The sequence below is a fragment of the Salvia splendens genome, chromosome 16 (assembly GCF_004379255.2).
Source record: "Salvia splendens isolate huo1 chromosome 16, SspV2, whole genome shotgun sequence".
Lineage (NCBI taxonomy): Eukaryota > Viridiplantae > Streptophyta > Magnoliopsida > Lamiales > Lamiaceae > Salvia > Salvia splendens.
Genome location: NC_056047.1, coordinates 14,333,322 through 14,353,433, shown reverse-complemented (window position 1 = coordinate 14,353,433; position 20,112 = coordinate 14,333,322). Strand labels below are relative to the sequence as shown.

General features: G+C 42.2%; 1 long non-coding RNA gene across 2 annotated transcripts; it reads left to right on the top strand.

Moving 5' to 3' along the window:
- The first annotated feature begins 15,941 nt into the window (after positions 1-15,941).
- LOC121770709 lies at positions 15,942-18,495 on the top strand. Of its 2 annotated transcripts, XR_006043815.1 has the most exons (3): positions 15,942-16,703; positions 16,899-17,059; positions 18,282-18,495. It is a non-coding gene; the product is annotated as an uncharacterized LOC121770709 (long non-coding RNA). The 2 variants fall into 2 exon arrangements; XR_006043814.1 differs by having other exon boundaries at positions 15,942-17,059.
- Positions 18,496-20,112: the final 1,617 nt, after the last annotated feature.

Below are 20,112 nucleotides of genomic sequence, written 5' to 3'. Positions count from 1 at the left end.
ATATTTTGACTTTGACCCAAATTTTCGAATGCAATTCAAAATCTAACGTTATGATGTATGTGCATGTGCAGAAGCTGACACAGAGATAATATGGACATTGTGCAAATTTTTAAAAGATGCATTTTTTAATAAATTTAATAATTACAAAAAATTGGAATGTATATTAATGACGATATATAAATGGACACATTTACTAACAATAATGTTAAACACAATTATATATTGTAAAAATATGCAAATTAGAGGTGATAAAAAAATAGCATGACTAGTCCGGATCGGAGAAAATATGACTAGTCAACCTCTTATCTGTTTTTGTAATAGGATAACGGGAGTACAACTTTTTTATATCATAAATTATAAATTTAAACTAAATTGGAAAAAGTATAACCACAACATGCAAAAAAAAATCATTAAGAACAATTTTAATGCAATTTATAAGGACGCTAATTTGTGTTTTAAATATACGTACCACCAATACTTCAAAAGGTATTTGATAAGGCTAATTTCATGCATGGGTCTAGGGATTTAATTCGTGATTTTACTAGGACTAACGCACGTTTTAAGCCAGGTGTGTGAAGGAATTCGCCAGGTCCAGGAAAGAAGACCAAAAAAATCACAAGGTCGAGGAACTGGCGATTTAGCGAACGATTATGAAGAGAATTGCTCGACGGAGGAAGCTCCAGAGTTGAAGGGTAGAATAGGGATTTCTACGAAGACTAAGGGCTATGTCCGCATCTATAAAAGGCAGAAGCATGCAAGCTGGAGGGATCTTCCCGGGGGAGACCTCACCACAGCCTGTTGCTTAGTTCACTTTCCCACACACACACTTGATACTAGTTTTGAGGAGATCTCAGTTCGCACGTTCGGGTTTCATCTTAGCTTCCGATATGGTGTAACACCGCTCTTGTTAGGAGCGAAGAAACAATTTATTTTCCGCTTTCCGCATTTTACTTACTCTGCCGAGCTTCGTTGTTCGAAGCTCGGTTCGCTGTTTTCACCGAATAGTTTCTGGTTTAAATGCAAGTTTGATTTTCCGTTATGGCGATTGTGTTGATTTCTGGTTTGATCGTTTCGCTTATTGAGATTTTGGAGTTTTTAAATTGTCTGAGTTGGATGCGTTTCGCAGCTGTTTACTGAGTTATTGTAGGTTAATGGTCAGATCTGGGAGATTGGAGTTGGATTGTGGAAGAATTTTGGTTGGATTTGCTGGATTTGTTGGTTGTTGGGTTCGGATGTCTTGGATCCGGAGTGGATCAAGTATTCTGACGTGAATCTGAGTAGTTTCGATCTGATTTTCATGCTTAGTTTACGTGTTTTTCTTTCATTCCGTCTAGTGTACGCAGATCTGATGTGTTTCCGAGTTGCAGCAAGATAACGACGACCAAATCTCTATATTCTGTTCGAATCTCGCTTTTTGCTCTGTTTTGTTCATCTGCAAGTTTAATTTGGTTGAGAGGATGCATTTTGCTGCGAGCTAGCGTCAGAGTTTGTTAATCTGCAGTTCTTTCCGCACTTGCCATTTTTGGAATTATGGTCCCCACTTTCAGTCATATTCTGTTTAGCTAGATTAGGTAGTTGTTTACACTGTCTAGGAAGTGGTTATGTTTCTTGTTGTCGAAGTCTGAATTTACAAGTTTAACATGTCCTAGGTCTAGCATTTACATTTTCTGCCTAGGTCTAGAGTTAGTTTAAAATTCTCAACCCTTTTGTTGCGTGGCAGCAGCCATTTGTCTGTCCAAAGTCTCTGAGCACTACTTTGCGAGTCCATCTCTGTGGGATCGACCCCACTTCCCTATACTAATTCATAGTATTCGGGTTGAGGGATTTATATTTTTTTGAAGGGGAGTCGATGTGTGTCCAACGACCAAGCACTTTATGTTCTCTTAAGTTCCTAGACCTTGTGCTCTAGTGGATTTAAGGAGCGTGGTGTCTTGACCAAGCGCTTGCAGTGATCTATTTCTGTGCACACGCGATATAAAAAAAAATCCTCGTTTCAAATGGCGCCGTTGCCGGGGATGGATGGCGTACTTTGTGTTAGTGCCTAGAGTTTTTGGTGTGAATAATTTTAATTTACTTTTTCTTTCCGTTTTCTTTGTAGTACATGAGCAGGAGCTTCCACCGGAGTAACTCGTCTGGTTGGAAATACGGTCAGTTCGTTTGGAAGATCAAGGATACAGCCTCCACTGTGACTACCAGATCAGGGTTCACGACGGGAGATCCGTTCCCGACTGAGTTTTTGAGTGACGAATCCTGGGAATCTTCAGGACGAACAGATCCGGAGTCCCCACCAGAATCGGAAACAGAGTCAGAAACAGGGGAGGAAGAGGAAGTTGAGATGGCACACGTAGCGGACCCAGATCCAGAAATAGGGTCACTAACGGCTCATCTCGATGGAGAACCAGCACACGCAATAGTGATGAACCCACGTCAGAGATCTATTGAGATCAAAACGAATGTGTTAGGTGTCTTGCCAACATTTTCTGGGCGAAGGAGTGAATGCCCGTACGAGTTTTTGAACGAGTTTAGCAAGTTATGTGGCATTCAAAAGAGGCCTATTGATGCGACAGAGGAGGACTATCGCTTGCGCGCGATTCCTTTCACTCTAAAGGGGGAGGCAAATACATGGTTGTTGAGATTACCCCCGGATTCTATCCGCACCTGGAGGGACTTTAAATTGGAGTTCCTAGATTACTTCTTTCCATCCAACAAGACGAACGCTCTGAAGAAGGAGATAGTGGAATGCAAGCAGGGTTACGATGAGTCATTGAGCCAATACTGGTCAAGGTTCAAGGGATTGCTGGACGCATGCCCGAATCATCGGATGATAGAGGCAGAGACCTACTCTCTGTTTTATGAAGGGGCAACTCCCGAGTCTAAGGATTTGATGAACTCCTCGAGCGGGAGGAATTTTACAAGAAAGAGAGGAAGTGAGGCAAGAGAGATTTTGGGAAGATTAATCGACGCCAAGAAGGCGTATGACAGTACGAGGAATGCTGTGAGAAGAGGCTCTGTGAATGCATTGAGGGAGCAGGAGGATGACAAAGTTGAAGCAAGGATTGATAGGCTGGAGAAAGCCTTGCTGAATGCTATCGGAAAAACTAATACAGCCGCACCAAAGGAAACGGCTAAGTTGTTAGGTCCAGTAGATAATCAACTCCAGCAATATTACGGACCTCAGGAAGGTGATTACCAGGCCCAGGCGAACGCGATGGGAAGTTGGAATCCTGATGGAAGTTGGAACCAAGGAAGACAAAGAGATGCACCCTGGAGGAATCACCCGAACTTTAGATGGTCTGAAAACGAGCAAAGCCAGCCAGCACCCCAACTGAGTATACAGTCCGCACCGCAGCCCGAGAGGCAGGGTAACTGGAGAAATCATGAGGGGCAAGGAAATTGGAACAACCGTAATGAAGGAGATCACTCGACCTGGGGAAACAAGAATCAAAATTATCAAGGGAATTCTTATGTACCACCACATCAAAGGAATTTCCAAGCACCTTACCCAGGTCAAGGAAGTAATATCAACAACAATCCAGGAGGTCAAGGGCACATTCGCCCAGGCCAAGGAAGTGGAACAAACCAAAATATAGGGCCAGGCCCTAGTCAGCCAAGCTCTAGACCAAGGAACCTTGATGAGATGGTTCACGACCTCGTTAGTTCCCAGCAGCACATTCAGAACAATTTACAGTCGAACAATGATGTGGTCCACAAGCTTCAGGATGCGCAGCAAGAACAGAAGGCGGCAATGGATATGTTGGCCAAACAGTTGTCTCAAATAGCTACTTCCTTGAGTGATATGCGGGGAAACGAGGGCAAGATTCCTGCATCGGTAAGACCACCTGACAAAGCCAATATTAGCCAGATCACGCTGAGATCTGGGAAGGAGTACGAAGGGCCGGTCATGAGGTACAGAGAGGTCACGACCCCCATTAAGGATAAGGAAACAGAGGAAAAAACCACTGAATCAAGAAACTCGGTTGAAAGCAACCCTGCAGTTAGAGATGAACTTCAGGCAGGAGATTTAGAGAAACGGCTGCCCAGGACAATCGAACCATTTTTCCTAGATCCAGAACCGGAATTGGTAGAGAAAAAAGGAGTCGATGAATCTTCAGCAGGTGAATGTTCCGGAACCGAGAAACGACCAAAACCTTTCCCAAACCGAGGAGAGGCAAAGAAAAAGAAGGATGAGCCAGTGGATCTTATGGATATTTTCGGGAAACTGGAGATAAATCTACCCTTCTTACAAGCTTTGAAAATGCCAGTTTTCAGCAAGTTCATCAAAGAGTTTATAGCTGGGAAGGCTAGACCTAGTGGAAAAATCTTGATAGGCGAGAATGTGTCCGCGGTAATTCAGAAGCGGAGGATGCCTTCGAAATGCAATGACCCAGGTATGTTCACCTTGCCTATTTCCATCGGCGATGTAAAAATTGAGCATGCTATGTGTGACTTGGGAGCATCCATAAATGTGTTACCCCTGTCCATATACAAGAGGTTAGTGGGAGTAGGTATGGTGGATACGAAGGTTGTGATCCAATTGGCGGACAGGTCATGCATCTGCCCTGAAGGAGTGCTCGAGAACGTAATAGTCAAGGTACACGACTTCCTGTACCCGGCTGACTTCCATGTGATTAAGATGAGCGATAATGAGTCTGTAGAGTCTGGCGGAGTATTATTGGGGAGACCTTTCCTGCGAACTGCTAAGACTATCATTGATGTCTTTGATGGTACTATCTGTCTCGATTACAATGGGGATAAATATACATTCAGCATAGATGAGGCAATGAAGAAGCCACTTGATGTTGAAAATATGCATTCTGTAGATATCATTAACCCCTTGGTCCAGGAATACCTCGAGACTGAATTAATGCAGGGACAGATTGAGAACTCAGAGATGAGTCATGCTGTTGATAGGGAGGTGGCCAGTTGGTGCCAAGCAATGAATACGAGCAAGTTGTCAGATGAAGAGCTAGCAGAAGCAATTCTGGAATTTTGCACCAAGCCCGAGCTAGCCAGATCGAGGGAGACACTTTATGGGGCAAGCAAGGAAGATCTTCCTGGATCGACTAAGGGGATGACGACTGGAGCAGCAGAAAAGAACCCCCTGCCCCAGGAAAAGGATGTTCCCAAGAAGGAGTTGAAAACACTTCCGCCAGGCCTAAAGTATGCTTACCTTGAGGCGAATGAGACTTTTCCGGTGATTATCAACAGCAACTTGATCAAGGAACAGGAAGAGGAGCTGCTGAAAGTCATCCGAAGGAACAAGAACGCTCTTGGTTGGACACTTTCTGACTTGGTAGGGATTAGCCCTGATCTGTGCATGCATCACATTCGATTAAATGAAGGAGCGAAACCCTGCAGAGACCCTCAACGCAAATTGAATCCCAATATGAGGGAAGAGGTATTGAAGGAGGTATTGAAGTTGTTATCCCTAGGAATCATTTATTCCATACCAGACAGTGAATGGGTTAGCCCAGTACACATGGTACCCAAAAAGTCGGGAATCCAGGTTGTCAAGAACGACAAGAATGAGTTGGTACCGACCAGGCTAGTCACCGGTTGGAGGATGTGCATTGACTACAGAAAATTGAATGAGGCAACCAAGAAAGACCATTTTCCCCTTCCGTTCATTGACCAGATGCTGGAGAGATTAGCAGGCAAGCAATATTTCTGTTTCTTGGACGGATATAGTGGGTATTTCCAAATTTACGTGGACCCCGAGGACCAGGAGAAGACAACTTTCATGTGTCCGTTCGGAACGTATGCATATCGGAGAATGCCGTTTGGCCTTTGCAATGCACCAGGCACTTTTCAACGATGTATGATGAGTATTTTCTCAGACCTGCTGGAAGATTGCATCGAGATCTTTATGGATGACTTCACTGTATACGGGGATTCATTTGATTCATGTCTGGCGAGCTTGGATGTAGTGCTGAGAAGATGTCAAGAGAAGCACTTGGTTTTGAATTTCGAGAAATGCCACTTCATGGTCCCTGAAGGAATTGTCCTGGGGCATGTAGTATCGGAAAGGGGCATACAGGTGGACCAAGCAAAAGTGGACGTGATATCAAAACTGCCCCACCCGACAAATCAAAAGGAAGTGAGGGGATTCCTAGGTCACGCAGGATTCTACAGGAGATTTATAAAGGATTTTGCCAAAATTGCTCAGCCACTCACTCATCTGTTGCATAACGATGTTGAGTTTGTTTTTAATGAGGGGTGCATTAAGGCTTTTCAGCTGCTGAAGGACAGACTAGTATCTGCCCCCATCATCAGAGCACCTGATTGGGGTTTGCCGTTTGAAATCATGTGCGATGCGAGTGACTATGCAGTAGGGGCGGTGCTAGGTCAAAGAGTTGATGGAAAAAGTTACGTGATTTTCTATGCGTCAAACACGCTAAATCAAGCCCAGAAAAATTACGACACCACGGAGAAGGAAATGTTGGCAGTCGTGTACTCTTTTGAAAAATTTCGACCATATCTGCTCGGGTCGAGGGTGATAGTCTTCACAGATCACGCTGCGATAAAGTACTTACTGGCAAAGAAGGAGTCTAAGCCAAGGTTGATCCGATGGGTGTTACTGTTACAGGAGTTTAACTGGGAAGTCAGAGACAAGAAGGGGACGGAGAACAAGGTGGCTGATCACCTGAGTCGCATTTACCAAGGTGAGACGGATGAAGCAATACCTGATGCGTTCCCGGAAGAACATCTTTATTATTTTAACGATTCTCCTAGACCTATCAATTGGGAAGAAGTAATGGCAGCAACAGGTCCAGGAGATGCTGAAAAAAGGAAATGCCAGGCGATTGCAGAGCCATGGTTCGCTGATCTAGCAAATTACTTGGTCACTAGAGAAGTGCCCAGTTCCGACGAAATTTCCCGGGCCCAGAAGATGAAATTAAAAAGTGAAGCCAAATACTACTTTTGGGACGATCCGTATTTGTGGAAAATGGGAGCTGACCAGGTAATTAGGAGATGCATTCCGGAGTGGGAGCAAAGGGATGTGCTGAATCATTGCCATGCTTTAGCTTGTGGGGGTCACTTTGGACCTAGGAAGACTGCAAGGAAGGTTCTAGACAGTGGTTTCTACTGGCCTACATTACATAAGGATGCATTCGAATTCTGCCAGAATTGCGAAAGGTGTCAGCAGATTGGAGGAATTTCTAGAAGGGACGAAATGCCACAAGTTCCGGTGATTGTTTGTGAGATTTTCGATGTTTGGGGTATGGACTTTATGGGTCCATTTCCATCTTCATATGGGAATACATACATACTTGTGGCGGTGGACTACGTTTCGAAATGGATAGAGGCAAAAGCTACGACCTCCTGTGAAGCTGTGGAAGTAGCCAAATTTCTGCGGTCTAACATTTTCAACAGGTACGGGATCCCTAGGGCTGTCATCTCAGACCAAGGAACCCATTTTAAGAACCGTACAATAGAGGCTCTCATGAAGAAATACGGAGTCCACCATAGGTTGTCTACACCTTATCATCCTCAGTCCAACGGCCAGGCAGAAATATCAAATAGGGAGATAAAGGCCATTCTCGAAAAAACGGTGAACCCGTCTAGGAAGGATTGGAGTAAGAGACTGGATGATGCATTATGGGCTTATAGGACAGCTTATAAGACACCTATTGGTATGTCACCATATAGGTTGGTATTCGGAAAAATGTGCCACTTACCCGTGGGAATCGAACACAGAGCATACTGGGCGGTCAAAGAGATCAACATGAATCCGCAGGCTTGTGAAGAAGAGAGGAAGATGCAGCTCCAGGAACTGGAAGAGTTACGGCTTGAGTCTTATGAATCTGCCATGTGGTATAAGGAAAAAACTAAGCTTTGGCATGATAAAAATCTCCGGGTCAAGGAACTCAGGGTAGGACAGAAAGTCCTTTTGTTTCAATCCAAGCTCAAGTTGATGCCTGGAAAGTTAAGGTCTAAATGGATTGGGCCTTACATCATCATGGGACTTCGAGCAAACGGAGCAGTTGAAATCCAGGGAAGTGCACCAAATTCCATACCTTTTCTTGTCAATGGACATAGGATAAAGGTCTTTAGGGATAGCTCAGAGTTGTGTGTAGTGGACGAAGTGCCACTACGCGCACTCTTTGATATCACCTAACCAGTCTAGGAAGGAAGTGTTTTTAAAATATCTCCTGGGTCTAGTAATTAAAAGTTTGACCATACCCTGATCCAGGAAATTTTGAGAACACTTGACAACAATTTTGTAAATATTTAATTGCTTTCTTTAAATCAAGAAAAATCCAAACAAATAAAAAAATTTTATTCTTCCAAAAATATTTTCGAAACACCAGACCCATCGGGAATGTTTTTGATGCTGTCATATCCTAGACCCGGGGAGTTTGGCGTTTCATATTTGTTTTTTTTAGTTTGATGTTTTCTTTTAGTGTGTTTTGGCAGAAGGAATTTACTTGAGCAAGGAATTGTGGGGTAAAAGAGTTTTGGAGGGAGTTGGCACCGGTCCGGATTTCAAAGAGCACTTTATGGGGAGGCGTACGGTCGCTAGCGTCACCACCTGCACCCGCCTGCAAAGGGAAACTGTCCTCTCCAATGCCTACACTATGATCGGTTTTGGCCTTTTTTATTTTTTTCATTACTCATTCTCTCTCCAAATATTCTCTCTCCCAAATCAAAAACCCAAAATTTCAATCTCTCTCTAACCCTAATCTGAAAATTTCGCCCAAGTTCTTTTCAAAATTTTCTGCAGAATACCATGGATAACCAACAAGGAACCAGCAGTGCTTCTGGATCCGCCGAGAAGAGTGCGGCGGAGTTCATGAATGAACTATTTCAGAAGTTCGGAGGGGCCGATAAAGCGATGCAAGCGTTCGCGATGTTTGCAATGGGACAACCCATGCCAGCCGTTCCAACAACCACCGTGACACAACCGGAGGTTGTCGAGACACCACCCACTGCTGTACAAGAAACCGCGCCGGAGGCCGCTACCATTATTCCAGAAGAAACCACCTCTGCCCAGGACACAGTCCCAGAAACCGCCACCAGGCCGGAGGACGATGCAGTGCCCGACGTTCCAGGTTCACCCATTGCGGAGATTCGCGAAGTAGAGACAGATCTGGCCGCGGACTGACGTTATTGGCCGTAAGTGAACCCAGGTTAGGTTCTGATTCTCAGAAGGAATCCCCTGTTTTAAAGTTTGGAGGTGATGGTGTTTCAGAGGGAGTAAACCTTGATATTTCTGCTGTGAATTTGGTGGAGAGTGTTGTTGGGGGGGTAGATGCTCTTGTTGCGGTAGTTGAAGACACCGCTATTACTGTTAGTAGGGTTGAGGGGGAAACCCCTGTTCTGGAGGCGTCTGTTGAGAGGGATGCCGTTGTTGATGATGATGATGTTCAAGTGGGCGGAGAAGCCCTAAATTCTGAGAAGGATGTAGAAAAGGAAACCATAGACGTAGTTGGGGGCGATGAAGCCCAATTTACTGAGGAAGATGTTGATGCGGGAAGGACTCCCGAAAAATCTGTGGGCACTGAAGCCCAACCTGAAGGAAATCTTACGGGGTTAGAAACCCCTGTTTATATCACGGGGGCAACCCCATTGTTAGCAGAGGAAAGTGGAGCACTCGATTCTGAGGGTGCTCAAGAAACTGTCGATGCAGGACTCAACATGATAGTGGATTTAACTGAGGTCTCTGAGGAGGCCGATTCGCAGCTTAATCTAAGGGAAACAAGGAGACGGACACGTCGGAGTATTCTTGATGACATTGACGTATCTGCCCAACAAAAGGAAAAGGATACGCTGGACCTAGCGACAGCCGTGTCTGCGCAGGAAGACTCCCCCAGGCCGAGTGGAAGGGAGAGTGACGAAGAGGGGCGCCGCGCGAGGGCTAAGAAGAGGAAAGGGAAACAAATTGCTTCCTCCTCGACCGAGAAGGAGAGGGGGAAATCTACTGAATCTCCACTTCCTCCACCCGCCAAGGTACCATACGCCACAGAGCCCGAGAATCCTGCCAGGTCCAGTGATTCAGAGGAGGAGCAAGACGAGGATGTACTGAACTTTGAGCCGACGGAGATTTGGATTACAAACGAGCTGCTAGACGATATGAGAAGATTTGACGATCCAAAACGTGTGGCCATATACAAGGAAAAGAGTGCTGAGGGAAAGGTGGCGAAGTCCGGAAAAATGTACCACCCGGCGGAACTCAAACATATTAGCTCTAACGATGAGTTCAGGGGGTATATAGATGCAATCGGTTTTGATTGGTTACTAAAGCACAGCACTTTCGAAGTTCCAGTCGACGCGGCCCGTGAATTCTTTTCCACCTTCCGGTTCAAATCCACCGCCGATTTGGATGCGGATTCCATAGCTTTCAGGCTTTTTAATGAAGAACATAGGATGAGTATCCGGGAGTGGACGCTGCGGATGGGCTTGCTAACGAGAACAGAAGATGATGAGGGCCTGTGGAACGACAGAATGGTTGGTCCGCCGAAGTTGACGCCAGGATTTCAGGCACAAGGTGCGTGGGAGTTCTTGACTCACTCAAGAGTGGGTCAATTTAAAACAAGTTTTTCGAAGGCACACCATATAGAAAATCGGGTCCTGCGATTCGCCCAAACTTTTGTTAGCTACAACTTGATGGGCACTGCCAACAACGCCCTGACGACCGCCGACCTATACTTTACGTGGTGCATGGCCACAGGAGTACGAGTTCATTTGGGTTATTGGTTAGCCCAAGCCTGCCATCAAGTCACCTCCAACCCGTCCAGGCATCTGTACACGTGCCATCTTCTCGGGGCCTTGCCTATTTGCAGCGCAACATTGTAATTAAAATCAGCAAGGCCTGCCGTGTAGTAAAGATGTGCTCAGCCCCGGAAGTCTTCAATTTCGACTTTTTTTTCAACAAGGGGTTGCTGATCGCCCGAGGGAAGGAGGTGTGTTTTTATGAGGTCGGTAAGTCAGAGGCACAAGTCAAGCAGGAACCCGATGGTGTGGAGGTAAAGGATCAAGCCACTGAGGACGAAGTCAGGCTGATGGTTCAGGGAGTTCAGAAAGAAGTTGAGGAGGTAAGGAAAGGAATCGACGGGGTACGCAAGGAAATGACTGAGATCCGAAGGGAATTCGGAAAAAGCAGGGAAGAGGCCGCAGTCCTGAGGGGACGTATCACCGATTGGGTGGCTTCGTCAAGTGAGCAAACCAACAGGATGGCGGAGGGTGTTGCTTTGATGACGACCATGCTGAAATGGCTGCACAAAAAGTTCCCGGATGCATCAGAAACTATTCCTGGGTCTAGCGGCAACATTACAACGCTAAGTCCAGGAAGTGTATCCGCGCAAAAGCCATCACAAGGCCCGAGGCCTCACATCACCCCCTCTTCCGCTAGACCCGTGGTCCTGAGGACAGCCATACCCCGACCTACTGATGACAGACCAGAGAAGCCGGAGATGCCGGCCAGGAAGAAAGCAAAGGTGACCCAGCCGACGGTGCCACCAAAGTTTGGCTCCCACGGGGGCCAGACACCGAATTGAATTTCCCCTCAAACCCAAGTAACTTTTTCTTTCTTTTATTTAACAGTTCTTTCGTTTTATTTCTGTTTTACCTGCCAGCATGCTAGGTTCTGTATATATGTGTTGAACCCTTCCACTTAGACCAAGCATTGGTCTAAGTGTGAGAAGGGGTTATATGTCATAACATGTTTTGTGTTGTATGTTGTTCCTTCCCCCACTTAGCCCAATGCTTGGTCTAAGTGTGAGAAGTTTGTGTTTTGTTGAGTTCGTTTCATGTCGCCACTAACTGGCCTGCTTTCCACTTCATACGGATTGCTTGGGGACAAGCATAAATGAAGTGGGAGGGGGGACGCAGTTAGTGCAGTTAGTGTCTTGTACATATTCTGTTAGGTCTAGGAGTTTGTAGAAGTTTTTTTTTAGGTTTCGTGTTTGCATAACTGGTAAAATAAATAGCAAAAAGCCCCTTAGGGAGAGTAATTGAAGAGAAAATACATGCTAAATTGTGAATCCTTTTCTCTTAATAAATCAAAGTCAGTTGGATGAAGTAAGAACGATAGAGGATGCCTTAGATAACCCAGTTGTGCAGCCCTACTATAAGAGCGAGTTATAAGCCTATACACTTTGAGCTAACTTGTAAAAAGAATGGGCTACCACTTGATGCTTAGGGAGTAGAGAATAAAGGAGGTATAAGCTGGACGAAGTCCAGGAAAAGGAGGTATAAGCTGGACGAAGTCCAGGAACCGGAGGTATAAGCTGGACGAAGTCCAGGGGAGGAGTTAAAATAATAAAACCGGAGGTATAAGCTGGACGAAGTCCAGGAAAAAAAAAAAAAAAAAAAAAAAAAATTAAGGGCAGGAAGCAGTAGTAACCAGACCCAGGAATAAAAAGGAGACGGTAGGAAGGAGAAACTCTCATAACCCGATGCATCAGTGGAGTAACTTTAACTTAAGAGCGATCCGATCCTAACATCCCTGGTGAGGAATGAGTGATCGAGTGAATCTAACAATTGGGAAGTCAGAAGGCTATCTTGACGAACTGACAACTTGACTAGACAGAAGAAGGGAGGGGGAGGAATCTGAGGCTGTAAACGCTTGGATTGACCTTAAACTTGTGGGGATGGCTGCTAGGGAAATACCAGTTTATGCGCTTATGTGTTTTCTTTTCTTTTGTGATTTTTATGTGTTTCGTGTTGTAGTTGTCTAGGTCTAGGAGTCTGTTTTGTTTGTAGAATAGTACTTGGGGGGGGGCCGTGCATTGAAATTCGCCTTATTTCTTTTTCTTGTCTTTCATACTTGAGGACAAGCATGGTTTAAGTGTGAGCAGTTTGATAAGGCTAATTTCATGCATGGGTCTAGGGATTTAATTCGTGATTTTACTAGGACTAACGCACGTTTTAAGCCAGGTGTGTGAAGGAATTCGCCAGGTCCAGGAAAGAAGACCAAAAAAATCACAAGGTCGAGGAACTGGCGATTTAGCGAACGATTATGAAGAGAATTGCTCGACGGAGGAAGCTCCAGAGTTGAAGGGTAGAATAGGGATTTCTACGAAGACTCAAGGGCTATGTCCGCATCTATAAAAGGCAGAAGCATGCAAGCTGGAGGGATCTTCCCGGGGGAGACCTCACCACAGCCTGTTGCTTAGTTCACTTTCCCACACACACACTTGATACTAGTTTTGAGGAGATCTCAGTTCGCACGTTCGGGTTTCATCTTAGCTTCCGATATGGTGTAACACCGCTCTTGTTAGGAGCGAAGAAACAATTTATTTTCCGCTTTCCGCATTTTACTTACTCTGCCGAGCTTCGTTATTCGAAGCTCGGTTCGCTGTTTTCACCGAATAGTTTCTGGTTTAAATGCAAGTTTGATTTTCCGTTATGGCGATTGTGTTGATTTCTGGTTTGATCGTTTCGCTTATTGAGATTTTGGAGTTTTTAAATTGTCTGAGTTGGATGCGTTTCGCAGCTGTTTACTGAGTTATTGTAGGTTAATGGTCAGATCTGGGAGATTGGAGTTGGATTGTGGAAGAATTTTGGTTGGATTTGCTGGATTTGTTGGTTGTTGGGTTCGGATGTCTTGGATCCGGAGTGGATCAAGTATTCTGACGTGAATCTGAGTAGTTTCGATCTGATTTTCATGCTTAGTTTACGTGTTTTTCTTTCATTCCGTCTAGTGTACGCAGATCTGATGTGTTTCCGAGTTGCAGCAAGATAACGACGACCAAATCTCTATATTCTGTTCGAATCTCGCTTTTTGCTCTGTTTTGTTCATCTGCAAGTTTAATTTGGTTGAGAGGATGCATTTTACTGCGAGCTAGCGTCAGAGTTTGTTAATCTGCAGTTCTTTCCGTACTTGCCATTTTTGGAATTATGGTCCCCACTTTCAGTCATATTCTGTTTAGCTAGATTAGGTAGTTGTTTACACTGTCTAGGAAGTGGTTATGTTTCTTGTTGTCGAAGTCTGAATTTACAAGTTTAACATGTCCTAGGTCTAGCATTTACATTTTCTGCCTAGGTCTAGAGTTAGTTTAAAATTCTCAACCCTTTTGTTGCGTGGCAGCAGCCATTTGTCTGTCCAAAGTCTCTGAGCACTACTTTGCGAGTCCATCTCTGTGGGATCGACCACACTTCCCTATACTAATTCATAGTATTCGGGTTGAGGGATTTATATTTTTTTGAAGGGGAGTCGATGTGTGTCCAACGACCAAGCACTTTATGTTCTCTTAAGTTCCTAGACCTTGTGCTCTAGTGGATTTAAGGAGCGTGGTGTCTTGACCAAGCGCTTGCAGTGATCTATTTCTGTGCACACGCGATATAAAAAAAAATCCTCGTTTCAGTATTCCTATTGTTAGTGCCCCAATTAAAATTAGAAAACGCAAATGAAAGCATCCTAAAAAATAAAAAGATTAAGTTAATTGTTCTTAATTTAGGAACATTTTCTTTTGCGTCTTAAATTATTAATATTTTAAAAAATTTCATGCTAATAAATGCGTCTCAATTTTTATGTCCTTAAAAGATCAATTTTGTTTGATGTGGTTTATGTAGGATATAAAATGTCTTACTAAATTGATGGTTTGGCATTTTAGACCGTCAATACTCAATACCCTATGTAAACATCATGAAAGAAATCTAATAAGTCGAAAAAAACAGAAGATAACATAAAAACGGCGAGCTAAAACAAATTGACAGAAAATATAATAGGGACAAAAATAAGTTTTATGGTTTTCCGCTCTTCAAAGTTGCTTGTTATCGAAAAGTATAACAATGGGAATGCTGTCATCAAACACTTTCTCCTTCGGCGGGTGTATATCATACATAGGGTTGGGGTTGTTACTAATTAACACTCAACGTACGTTCTCCAGGCATCGCTCAAGGCGCAGCAGGCCGAGTTGATCAAAACATTAAGTCTGGATCCAGAACCAAGCCCAAAGACCAATTACCAAGATCCAAGTCCAAGGGCACGGCTCGGCGTGTGCGCGCATGTGAGCTCTTTCACCCATCTTAGTCCACGATAATTACTAAGTGTAATTAGTCACTTAATAAATACAAATTTAAAGATGTGTCTCATCTCCTATGTGGGATAATTAACACTAGTTAATTACTCCCTACACTTTCAACTCATAGCTTTATCAAAAGTTACAATGTGACCAACTCTTATCCACTATTTCTCACTCACCGGGAATCGGATTTGAGAAAGTGAATATACTACAGTCGTCTACGCGGAACGTAGATCGACGCTATATCATTTAATTTTCCAAAATTAAATGTCTCGTCACATTTATTATTGGTCAAACTTCATTGACCGGAGGTATTAAATTCAAGATTCCAAAATAGAATATTAATCCTACTAGTTTCTTGTAGTTGAACCACATAATTCACGGGATGACTTTGCGATGTGACATATCATTAGGTAGGCAAAAAATCTTTTCAAAATATCTCAAAATGGGTCTTTTAAAATATGAAAATACTACTGAGTCTATGAGTTTAAGACTATTTTTGAAAAGTATGCTGAAAATTCAGTACACAGATTGTATTTATTAGCACCTAAAAAATAAATGGTTGCAAAATACCTAACCTTTTTTTAGTAGTATAATTTTTAAAAACATAATTTATATCCAATTTTAAATAAGTTACACCCATCACACCCTATCAAGTACTCCACGAGAATAGAACAACGTAATGTTATTGACAACACAAGTGTCATTGGAAATTTGGAATTATTATGTATACAATGGCGTGACAAAACATCTATCTATTAAAGTGGTTTCTAAACTACAGTATATGTTTGTTGTCAATTCTTAAAATAAAATGTCCAGACATAAATACCTTAATTTCACTTATATTCGAACAACCAAAACATGAAATCTCGTGCCGCCCAGTGAAAAGGATTTAACAATATTTCAAGGTTCGATTCGGAGTTTCATGCACGAAGCAACCTCAGCGCTACCAATTTCCTTCTATGACTACATCATAATCGGCCTCACTCGCCGCCACGCTCTCCCGAAACTCCAGGAGCGCGGGGGCTCGCCCTACGGCAATCCCAACATCACCTATCTCTCCGCCTATGGGAGGAGAGCCCTGTTGGACCTCTCCCGTTCCTCCCCCGCCCAGCGCTTCATCCTGTATCAACGCCGGTTTCTACTCACGCGCCTCCCGCTGGGTGGGACCCCCGCCTCGTTGAGGAGTCGTACCGATGGGTGGAGACCACGTTGCGGCAGTGGAAGGCGGCGGTGAGGGATGGATTGCTCCAGGCTGGCGTTGCTCCTTATAATGGATTTACGTATGACCATTTAATCGGCGGCACTATATTTGACGGCAGATCTAATGCTGGAGTATGCTTACTGTGTTGCTAAATGCTACGGTTCAAAATATCTTGTTCACCACTCAAGGTATTGTAGTAATTTTATAGTATCAATATTTTACCAAAATTTGATAGGGAAGAAGAGGCCAACTGCTAAAGGAAAGATGCGTATGGGAAGAATCACACAGCATACTTAAAACAAGAGCCCAACAATGAGGTTATATTATCAGCTGGGGCAGTTGGAAGCCCTCTCAACTGTTAATGCTGAGTGGGATAGGCCCATAATATAACAGTTGTTATGGACCAACCTTTTGTGGGCCAAATAAATCAAGTTGCCTAATTTGATAAATACAGATCTCCGCACAAGCCCAAGCCCAAGCCCCAGATCAAGGGGGATTCATATTTGCAAAAGTGCAGGGCCTCTCTAGAGGTTAGTTGAAGCTCAAAAATAAAGATCCTAATTGGCAACCCTCTTGTTAGATTTAATTATTTCAACAACTCTATAGACTTGGAAAGATGTGTTTATGGCCTCAAAATTATAGCCAACGTAGTCGAGTCGAAACCCTTCAAATTCGAGAATTATTCACTGCCTGAATGACACGACGTCGTTGGAGCAATATTGCAGGCAGACTGTGAGGACCATTTGGCATTACCATGGAGGGTGGTGGATCATGATTATAAGGTTGTTGGAGTCGATGCTTTACGAGTTGTTCATGGTTCCACCTTTTATACCAGTCAGTCCTGGAACTAATCCTCAGGTCAGGCCACTGTTATGCTGCTTGGAAGGTATGTGTGTTTATGTTTCTCAATGCATTTTAATTAACACATTCATTCATGCATAACTTTGTCATTTTAAGTGTCTATTAGGAACACCAAATGATGTCACCTTTTATTTCTTTATTTAAGGTTCAAACTTCCCAATATGTTTTCTGACAATGAAATTTGTCACTTTAGCTTTCCTGCACTCAGTTTTATAAAAATGATACTTCCTCCGTTATCACTCTTTTCCATTTCGGTCCATCCTACAATAATTATCACACTTCATTTTTTCATAAATAGTAAGTAGGTTTCACATTCCACTAACTCACTTTACTCACATTTTATTATAAAACAAATATAAAAAAGTGGGGCTCACATTCTACTAACTTTTCCAACCCACTTTTCTTTACATTTCTTAAAACTGGTGCCCATAATAAAATGACAATTATTGTGGGACGGATGAAATAATAAATAGTTAAAGTGGATGAATGATAAAGTAAGAGACTCCTAATGTGGGACGGAGGGAGTCGTTATTAAGACAATCAATAGTTGGGTTGGGGGTTCAAAACACGATGACCATGGATAAAATGGGAACATTACTGATCCTCTGAAAATGAATGACTTTGTTCTTTAAGGCCATCCACAATAGGAATAGCCCAGTAATAGCCCAGCCATAGCCCAGCCACTGCCACATCAGCAGCACTAAAAATCCTCCTGCCACATCATCAAAACAAGCAAATAGCCCAGCAATAGCCCAGCCATAGCCTAGCCACTAATATCCACATCACTATTAACAAATATATATAAAATGAAATAATTAACAATCACACAATATGCAAAATTTAATTTACGAGACATATACGGGAAAAGTTTAATAATACTATTAAAATTTTTTTAAAAAAAAATTATTTTTTCGCGCTAGGCGGTGCGCTGGGCGATCCGGGCGCTGCAATAGCGCCGAACGGACCGCCCAGCGCCACGCGACCGCCCAGCGCTGCGCGGTTTCTCTCTCCAATCGCCCGCTGGGCGGCTGCAATAGATCGCCCAGCGAACCGCCCAGCGCCGGCGCTCGGCTGGGCGGTCGCTGGGCGCCTATTGTGGATGGTCTAAGAATGAGGATCAATATATTGTTTATTAGATGCATTGGTGGATTGAACATCATTTGGGAGATTGATGCATTAAAATGAATTTCCCTAAATTTTTATAATATTATAACAACTTTTTTACAATGGTAGTACTTGACTAACAGGTATGTGGGAGTGAAGATGCTGAAGGAGAGAATTGATATCTCGCGGAAAAGTGACTGTTAAATTAGTTGTAATTTATGAGACGTGAAATAGCTATTGCAATGCGAATTAGTATATTCGACCGTTTCGATGGATATGGGATGTTTCATGTAAATAAGAAATAAACAATAATTGCCTTTAGAATATTAAACTAGTACATTTTTTTTGTTTATAAAATTTTAATTATGGGCAATATTATATTTCCCCATTCGTCCGATAAAATTTTAAACAATGGTTGTTTAGGTAATATACATTTTAATTTTGGGCAATATTATATTTCCCCATTCGTCCGATAAATTTGATTCATTTGGATTTTCTCCTTACAAAGTTTAGTATAATTACCTTTCTAATTAGTTAGTGTGGCCCCTTACTTAATTTGTGTAATTATCTTCAAGAAAGACTGATGCAGCGAAACTTCAACCTAAAATTCTGCATCCAAAATAAAATGCAATTTCCATTTATTTCGTTCTAGTGAAATTAGCTTTGACCAAAAACTCTAGGAAATTAGACCATCTTCAAGGGTACGCTAAAACTTAAAATGGGATAGGTAATTAACTCTAATAGTACTCCAAAATCAATTACATTTTTGTTTTTTGGAAAAAAATACCTATCTTTAGGTTTACACTAAACTCAAACCCAAAAGTTTTTGAAATCTTGTGAGTAAAAAAGGCATAATATAGAAAATATTCTTTTAATTTTGAGTTTAGTGTAAATGGTTGGAGTAAAAATGGATTTGATGTGACACTTATACTGTAATGAGTTTGAGTTTAATGTAAATTGTTGGAGATACTCTTAGTCTAACTCTCAAACGTAGAAACTTTATATTATGTGACTTTGCAATCATGGTCTAACTCTCAACTTAGAAACTTTATATTATGTCTTTGCAATCATGTTATAGATTGATGTATCATTATACATAAGCTCAATAATGTACTTTGGAGGTACCAGAATTGGATTAAAGAACTTGAGATGATTTCTACCATTAATGGAGTATGATTTTGATTGTATATTATTATTATTATTATTATACTATGAAAATTTAAAGTCCTATTGTGGATGAGAATGCATTTCCAATTGATGAGTTCAATATCCTCTTCTAATTGCAAGTTGTCAAAACATTTTCTAGATTGGTCGAAATTAGTAGTATATTGTTTTCACCGCATAAGCTTGATTGCTGTCCAATACGACGAGCCTTCATGCACCAAATGATTATTAAGCATATGAAAATTATTCCTTTATACATAAAATTAATTTTAATTGTCGATATTGGCAGATAAATTAAACATTATAATTTCATAAGCAAAATACATTTCATTTATATTACTATTAATTAGCATTATCTTGGTACTTTGAATTAACCCAAAATAATACTAGTACTGCTATATTTTGTTGGAGGAAATTAATTCATTCTGGAGTGTAATAAAATACTTCAAATTTCTACATAAACCTTTATATGCTAAATTACTGGTAAATGAGGATAGCACATAAAAAACTGAAAAATGTGGTTAATTCTTTGTCTTTGTCCCTAATGCAGATGGAGATTTCAAGGAATATATATAGTTACAAATGAACTTAAAACAAAGCAATCACTAGAAACGGTTACCGAATAATCTGGCTTTAATTTAAGGTTATACATATACATAAAATATGGCGGCATTTTCAAAATGCAGATTTCTGCCTGCTAAGGCTAATCCAATGCGAAGAAAACAATACTACTAGTGTGGCTATATAAACATCAAGTCTCTTCATCAGTTAATTAAGATAACATATTAACATCAGACACACTTAGTAAAG